This window comes from Chelonia mydas, chromosome 1 (assembly GCF_015237465.2).
Source record: "Chelonia mydas isolate rCheMyd1 chromosome 1, rCheMyd1.pri.v2, whole genome shotgun sequence".
Taxonomy (NCBI): domain Eukaryota; kingdom Metazoa; phylum Chordata; order Testudines; family Cheloniidae; genus Chelonia; species Chelonia mydas.
Window position 1 is genome coordinate 203201809 of NC_057849.1, and position 8293 is coordinate 203210101.

The 8293-nt window shown below is 46.0% G+C and overlaps 1 protein-coding gene across 3 annotated transcripts in view; it reads right to left on the minus strand.

Annotated features, from left to right (window-relative positions):
* USF3 (upstream transcription factor family member 3) overlaps window positions 1-7756 on the minus strand; it is a 95048-nt gene extending 87292 nt beyond the window's left edge. Inside the window, exon 1 of one of the 3 annotated variants that reach the window (XM_037909948.2) lies at window positions 7517-7756. The gene's annotated coding sequence lies outside the window, so the exon portion shown is untranslated. The remainder of the gene's footprint in view (window positions 1-7516) is intronic. The other 2 variants (XM_043538765.1, XM_037909964.2) reach the window with 2 other exon arrangements.
* Window positions 7757-8293: the final 537 nt, after the last annotated feature.

Below are 8293 nucleotides of genomic sequence, written 5' to 3' on the forward strand. Positions count from 1 at the left end.
TTTTGGAACTTTGTTAATAAAACTAGACCCCCCCTCCAAGAAGAGCTGTTACTGGACTGGTGAAAGGCTGTTTTGAGCTTACTGAAGCACCATGAGGGGAAACTGTGGCAGGGCACCACAGACCCACTTCTGGCCTCAAGGAGATGCACAGAAGGTAGTGGACTCTGTTACAAGGACATTGAAAAATTGGAGTGGGCAAAGAAAAGAGCCACAAAAATTATTTGAGGGCTAGAGAAATGCCTTACAATGAAAAATTTAGAGCTCAGTCTGTTTAGCTTATTAAAAAGAAGACTAAGACATACCTTGATTATGATGTGTAAGTATTTTCACATGGACAAAATACCAGGTTCTTAGGGGCTATTTAATGTAGCAAAGGAAAGCAGAACAAGAAGCAATGGCTGGAAACTGAAGACAGATAAATTCAAAGTAGAAATTAGGCGCACATTTTTAATAATGAAGATTATGAACAATTGAAACAGATTATCAAGGGAAATGGTGGATTCTCCAGCTTTTGCTGTCTTCAACTCAAGAGTGGATACCATTGTAGAAGATATTTTAGTCAAAATAAAAGTTGCTAATGGGTTTAATAGAAGGATGAAATTCTCTAGTGATATACAGGTCAGACTAGATCATCTACTGATCCCCTCAGACTTGAAAATTTCTGAATCCTGCAACTGGCTCTTCTGTGCCCATAATTTTAATCAAACTTTCTCCCCCATATGGATGTTTGGTGAACATCTCCTTATGGAAGGCACAGAGGACCAAATTAGGCAGAAATTCTGTGCAAAAATTCACAAAGAAACTTCCCTTCTGTGCAAAACAGGGTCTTATACAAATACTTAGGAATGCTTAAACATAGGTGTCGTCAGTGGTCAGCATTAACAGCAGCAACAAATGCTCAATTACTTATTTTACAATGTCAGTGTCAAAGGGAACAGGTGCAATGGATTAAGTCAATTGAATATACATTTTATTAATGGTGAGCCATGCATTTCAACTCATTACACTTGCAGTTAAGTCTGATCACAGGAAGATTAAAAATTTGACCCTTTGCTATCTATTTCCATCAGATATTTTTGTGCATGATAGCAAATGCACTGGAAGAAAACAAGACACATTTTGGCAAATGCATCTCACAGTAGTAACCTATGTTTTTTCAGGTATCATTTGCTGACTATTCAGACAAAAAGGAAATATGCCAACTCCCAGAAAAATCCTTTATCTGCCCTCTCTGTAGAGCTTGTGCATAGCATTAATATTAGGGCTGTCAAGCAATTAAAAAAATTAATTGTGATTAATCACACTGTTGAACAATAATAGAATACCATTTATTTAAATTTTTTGGATGTTTTCTACATTTTCAAATATATTGATTTCAGTTACAAACCAGAATAAAAAAAGTGTACAGTGCTCACTTTATATTTATTTTTGATTACAACTATTTGCACTGTAAAAAACCCAAAAGAAATAGTATTTTTCAATTCCCCTAATACAAGTACTGTAGTGCAATCTCTATCATGAAAGTTGAACTTACAAATGTAGAATTATGTACAAAAAAAATGCATTCAAAAACAAAACAATTTAAAACTTTAGAGCATACAAGTCCACTCAGTCCTACTTCTTGTAGAGTCAATCACTCAAACAAACAAGTTTGTTTACATTTGCAGGACATAATGCTACCCGCTTCTTGTTTACAACGTCACCCGAAAGTGAGAACAGGCATATTCTCATGACAGTGTTGTAGCTGGCGTCGCCAGATATTTACATGTCAGACACGCTAAAGATTCATATGTCTCTTCATGCTTCAACCACCTTTCCAGGGGACATGCGTCCATGCTAATGAGGGGTTCTGCTGAATAACAATCCAAAGTAGTGCAGACCAACGCATGTTCATTTTCATCCTCTAAGTCAGATGCCACCAGCAGGTTGATTTTCTTTTTTGGTGATTTGGGTTTTGTAGTTTCCACATCTGAAAACTGCTCTCTTAAGACTTCTGAAAGCATGCTCCACAGCCCATCTCTCTCAGATTTTGGAAGGCACTTCAGATTCTTAAACCTTGCGTCGAGTGCCATAGCTATTTTTAGAAATCTCACATTGGTACCTTCTTTGTGTTTTGTCAAATCTGCAGTGAAAGTGTTCTTATAAAATAAACAACATGTGCAGGGTCATCATCCAAGACTGCTATAACATAAAATATATGGCAGAATGTGGGTGAAACAGAGCAGGGACATACAATTGTCCCCCAAGGAGTTCAGTCAGTCAAATTTAATTAACACTTTTTTTTTTTTTTTAAAAGCCTCATCAGCATGGAAGCACGTCCTCTGGAATGGCAGCCAAAGCATGAAGAGGCATACGAATGTTTACCATACCTGGCACGTAAACACCTTGCAATGCCAGCTACAAAAATGCCATGCAAATGCTTGTTCTCACTTTCTGGTGACATTGTTAATAAGAAGTGGTCAGCATTATCTCCTGTAAATATAAACAAACTTGTTTATCTTAGCGATTGGCTGAATGAGAAGTAGGACTGAGTGGACCTGTAAGCTCTAAAGTTTTACGTTGTTTTGGTTTTGAGTGCAGATATGTAACACACACAAAAAAAATATATCTACATTTGTAAGTTGCACTTTCACGACAAAAAGATTGCACTACAGTACTTGTATGAGGTGAATTGAAAACTACTGTTTCTTTTGTTTATCATTTTTACAGTGCAAACATTTGTAATAAAAAATATACACATTGATTTCAATGACAACACAATACAATATATATGAAAAAATGTAGAAAACATCCAAAATATTAAATAAATTTCAATTGGTATTCTATTGTTTAACCGTGCAAATAAAACTGTGATTAATCACGATTACATTTTTTGAGTTAATCGTGTGAGTTAACTGCAATTAATCGACATCCCTAATTAATATTTAAAATGTTTCAAACATTGATTAGTTCATTAGATGTCGTTATCAAAATTACCTGCATAACAGAGTTTGTTAAATCAAAGGTATTGTGATTATAGAATCATAGAAGATTAGGGTTGGAAGAGACCTCAGGAGGTCACCTAGTTCAACCCCCTGCTCAAAGCAGGACCAACCTCAACTAAATCATCCCAGCCAATGCTTTGTCAAGCAGTGCCTTAAAAACCTCTAAGGATGGAGAGTCCACCATCTCCCTAGGTAACCCATTCCAGCGCTTCACCACCCTCCTAGTGAAATAGTGTTTCCTAATATCCAACCTAGACCTCCCCCACTGCAACTTGAGACCATTGCTCCTTGTTCTGTCATCTGCCACCACTGAGAACGGCCTAGCTTCATCCTCTTTGGAACCCCCCTTCAGGTAGTTGAAGGCTGCTATCATATCCCCCCTCACTCTTCTCTTCTGCAGACTAAATAACCCCAGTTCCCTCAGCCTCTCCTCATAAGTCATGTGCCCAGCGCTCTAATAATTTTTGTTGCCCCTTCTCTCCAAATTGTCCACATCCTTTCTGTAGTGGGGGGCCCAAAACTGGATGCAATATGCCAGATGTGGCCTCACCGGTGCCCAATAGAGGGGAATAATCACGTCCCTCGATCTGCTGGCAATGCTCCTACTAATGCAGCCCAATATGCCATTAGCCTTCTTGGCAACAAGGGCACACTGTTGACTCATATCCAGCTTCTCATCCACTGTAATCCCCAGGTCATTTGCCTGTAGCAGTGCATGGGATTCTTCCGTCCTAAGTGCAGGACTCTGCACTTGTCCTTGTTGACCTCATCAGATTTCTTTTGGCTCAATCCTCCAATACGTCTAGGTCACTCTGGACTCTATCCCTAACCCTTCAGCATATCTCCTTCTCCCCCAAGATTAGCAACATCCGCGAACTTGCTGAGGGTGCAATCCATCCCATCATCCAGATCATTAATGAAGATGTTGAACAAAACCAGGCCCACGTCCGACCCCTGAGGCACTCTGACTGATACCAGCTGTCAACTAGACATCGAGCTGTTGATCACTACCCGTTGAGCCCAACGATCTAGCCAGCTTTCTATACACCTTACAGTCCATTCATCCAATCCATACTTCTTTAACTTGCTAGCAAGAATACTGTGTGAGATGGTATCAAAACCTTTGCTAAAGTCAAGTTATATCACGTCCACCGCTTCCCCCATATCCACAGAGCCAGTTATCTCATCATAGAAGGCAATCAGGTTGGTCAGGCATGACTTGCCCTTGGTGAATTCATGTTGACTGTTCCTGATCACCTTCCTCTCCTCCAAGTGCTTCAAAATGGACTCCTCGGGGACCTGCTCCATGATTTTTCCCGGGACTGAGGTGAGGCTGACCGGTCTGTAGTTCCCTGGATTCTACTTCCCTTTTTTAAAGATGGGCACTATATTTGCCTTTTTCCATTTGTCTGGGACCTCCCCCGATTGCCACAAGTTTTCAAAGATAATGGCAAATGGCTCTGCAATCACATCAGTCAATTCCCTCAGATGCATTGCATCCAGCCCCATGGACTTGTGCACGTCCAGCTTTTCTAAATAGTCCTTTATCTGTTCTTTCACCACTGAGGGCTGCTCACCTCCTCCCCATACTGTGCTGCCCAGTGCAGCAGTCTGGGAGCTGACCTTGTCTGTGAAAACGGAGGCAAAACAGCATTGAATACTTCAGCTTTTTCCACTTCATCTGTCACTAGGTTGCCTCCCTCTTTCAGTAAGGGTCCCACAATTTCCCTGACCTTTTTCCTTGTTGCTAACATACCTGTAGCAACCCTTTTTGTTACCCTTCACATCCCTTGCTAGCTGCAACTCCAATTGTGCTTTGGCCTTCCTGATTACACCCCTGCATGCTCGAGCAATATCTTTATACTCCTCCCTAGTCATCTGTCCAAGTTTCCACTTTCTGTAAGCTTCCTTTTTGTCTTTAAGCTCACCAAAGGTTTCTTTGTTAAACCGAGCTGGTTGCCTGCCATATTTGCTATTCTTTCTGCTCATAGGGATGGTTTGTTCCTGCACCCTCAATAAGGTTTCTTTAAAATACAGCCAGATCTCCTGGACTCCTTTTCCCCACATATTAGCCTCCCAGGGGATCTTGCCCATCAGTTCTCTGAGGGAGTCAGACCCCTGGTTGTCAAAGTCTGCTTTTCTGAACTCCAGGGTCCATATTCAGCTGCTCTCCTTTCTTCAGGATCCTGATCTCGACCATCTCATGGTCACGTCTGCCCAGGTTGCCACCCACCTCTACTTCCCCTACCAATTCTTCCTTGTTTGTGAGCAGCAGATCAAGAGGAGCATGGCCCCTAGTTGGTTCCTCCAGCACTTGCACCAGGAAGTTGTCCCCAACTCTCTCCAAAAACTTCCTGGGTTGTCTGTGCACTGCTGTATTGCTCTCCCAGCAGACGTCAGAGTGACTGAAGTCCCCCATGAGAACCAGGGCCTGTGATCTGGAGACTTAGTTAGTTGTCTGAAGAAAGCCTTGTCTACCTCATCCTCCTAGTCTGGTGGTCTCTAGCAGACGCCCACCACGACATCACCCTTGTTGCTCTCTCCTCTAAACTTAACCCAAAGATGCTTAACAGGCTTTTCTCCAGTTTCGTACTGGAGCTCTGGGCAATCATACTGCTCTCTTACATACAGTGCAACTCCTCCACCTTTTCTCCCCGACCTGTCCTTCCTGAACAGTTTATTCCCACCCATGACAGTACTCCAGTCATGTGAGTTACCCCACCAAATCTCTGTTATTCCAATCACATCATAGTTCCTTGACTGTGCTAGGACTTCCAATTCTTCCTGCTTGTTTCCCAGGCTTCTTGCGTTTGTGTACAGGCACCTAAGATAACTAGCTGATTGCCCTGCTTTCTCAGTCTGAACCAGGAGGCCTCCCCTGTTGCACCCTCCTTGTGTTTCCTCCCATTATCCCACTTCTCCGCTTACCTCAGGGCTTAGGTCTCCACCCCCCAGCGAACCTAGTTTAAAGCCTAAAGTTTATAGGTATGAAGTTGTTGGGATAACAGGAAACATTGGGAACCATTTTGTATGTTTCCATAAACTTCATAATGGAACAGCAGTTGCAGGGACATGCCACTTAGGATGACCCAGTAATTTTGTCATATAGCCAATCAAAAGCCAGCTCCTTATTCAACCCTTATCATAGAAGTGGGATGGAGTCATGACAAGTGGCAGCATATTGCTCACAAACAAGGTTTCAGTGTGGGGAGTGGCATATCCCCCTCCTTCAGACCACTAAGTTGCATGGATGTCTCTTTTGGGGTGTTGTCACGTACAGCTAGTCAAACCTCAGCTCCTTAATTATATATTAATCAGATAAGAAATTGGTAATTTAACTATTTATCATGTTCACTCACATTAACTTGATGAACATTCTAAAAATTTAGTTGATATATTTTTAAATAATGTTGGTCTTTGAATAACAAACTAGAAACCACAAGAGCTAGTCCCATGATTAAGGAATCAACTTTAGCCTCACCTAGTATGGATGCAGCTACAGCAGTATAAAGGTAATTATAATGCTATAGCTTATTCCAATAGAAAAAGCAGAATAAGCTATACTGAATGCATCCGATGAAGTGAGCTGTAGCTCACGAAAGCTTATGCTCAAATAAATTTGTTAGTCTCTAAGGTGCCACAAGTCCTTCTTTTCTTTTTGCGAATACAGACTAACACGACTGCTACTCTGAAACCTGATATAACAGTATATGTGTTCCTGAAAAGTGCACCCACACAGGAGCTGTACCCATGTAACTATTTTGATTAAAACCCCCACACCAGCGATAGTCAATTATTTTTGTCAAGTTCCAAATTTCTTGATCAAGGTATAGTCAAGGTCCAGACTCCGGAGAAAATACAACAACATTAATGATAATAAGTAAATTAAAAGATTTCGGGGTCCATTCAAAAGCCTCTGGAAGTCCGGATTTGGCCCATGGTCCATCTACTAATTACCTCTCCCCTGCCCCACACCCATGGGCAAAACAGTTATACCCACACACACAACTACTGCTCTCCTGGGTCTGTCCCAACAGGGCATCCCAGCTCAAGATTAAGGCCTGTGGACTCACCAAGCACAGGCACCTTTGAACTGCGCTGACCTGTACCACGGCTACAGCAGGCGCCCTTCCCTTGGGGCGGGTCTGCCAGGCTGTACAGACAGACAAAGCCACAGGCGCGCACGGGGGCTTCACCGCAAGGGTCAGAGCGCCCGGGGATCCCCGCGTTGGGGCTGGCGCCCCGGGAAAAGCCAGATGCTTCCCGCTCCCGGCCTCTCCAAGGACTCCTCCCGTTTGACATCCCGGGCGTCGCTCGGGTCCCCTCCATCGGCACCAGCGCCCCCGCCCCCCAAGGAGCGAGCACCCCGCCCGCCCGCCCGCAGCGCCCTCAGCCGCCGGCCCGAAGAGCCCCGCTCCGCTAACGGCTGCGGGACGGGACGGGACGAGGCTGCGCCGGCCCCCGCCCAGCAGCCCCCGCTGCTGCGTCGCCCCCCGTTGCGGCTCCGCCGGGAGGCAGCGAGCGGAACTCACCGGCGGGCAGGGCAGACGCGGCAGCCCCACCGCGGGGACCATCCTCCGGACGGGCGCCCCGCGTCCCCCACAGGCTCCACTCCGATCCCCTCAGCGCCCCTCACTCGCACCCTAACCTGCTGGACGCACACGCGGCCCGCAGCAGCCAATCAACGGCCACATGCTGCGTTGCCTGCACCAATCCGCGAGCCAGCCGCGGGGAAGAGCTGCGCCGTACCCATCGCTGCGCTGGACTGACCAATCAGACACAGAGAGGGTGGAAAAGCGTAAAAGCAGCCAACAATTTAGGTTGCACAAAACAGGAACTGCTGGTGATTGGCAACCCGCGGAGCAAGTGAGCAGCAGGACTAGGAAGCAGAGGGCGGGAACATGCCTTAAAGGAGACGTGGGGGAGCGCGCGCGGAGAAGCTGGCCGGGAGTCACTAAAGGGGGATAGGTCCTTGGCGGGTCGGGCCGCGGTTGCGGCCGCCGGGGAGTCTCTGAACTGGCCCGGGGCCGACCTGGCCGAGCCGGAGGGGTCGCGGCCGGACTGTCAGCTGCTGCGGCGGGCTCTTGGCGGGTCGCTCTCCTCGCGCCGGCCCCTCCTGCAGGAGCCCTCAGCCCCGCCCCAGTGCTCCCAGGCCCCGCCCTCGCCGCCTCGCCACGTGCCCCGGGTTGGGTAAGGCTGAGGGGGGCGGGGCTCCCTGCCCCAGGGCGGATTGGCTGCTCTTCCTGAGGAGGCGGGCAGCTGGGGCAGGCAGCCAATGGGAGGGTCCATGCGAGGGCTCCGAGTCCCTC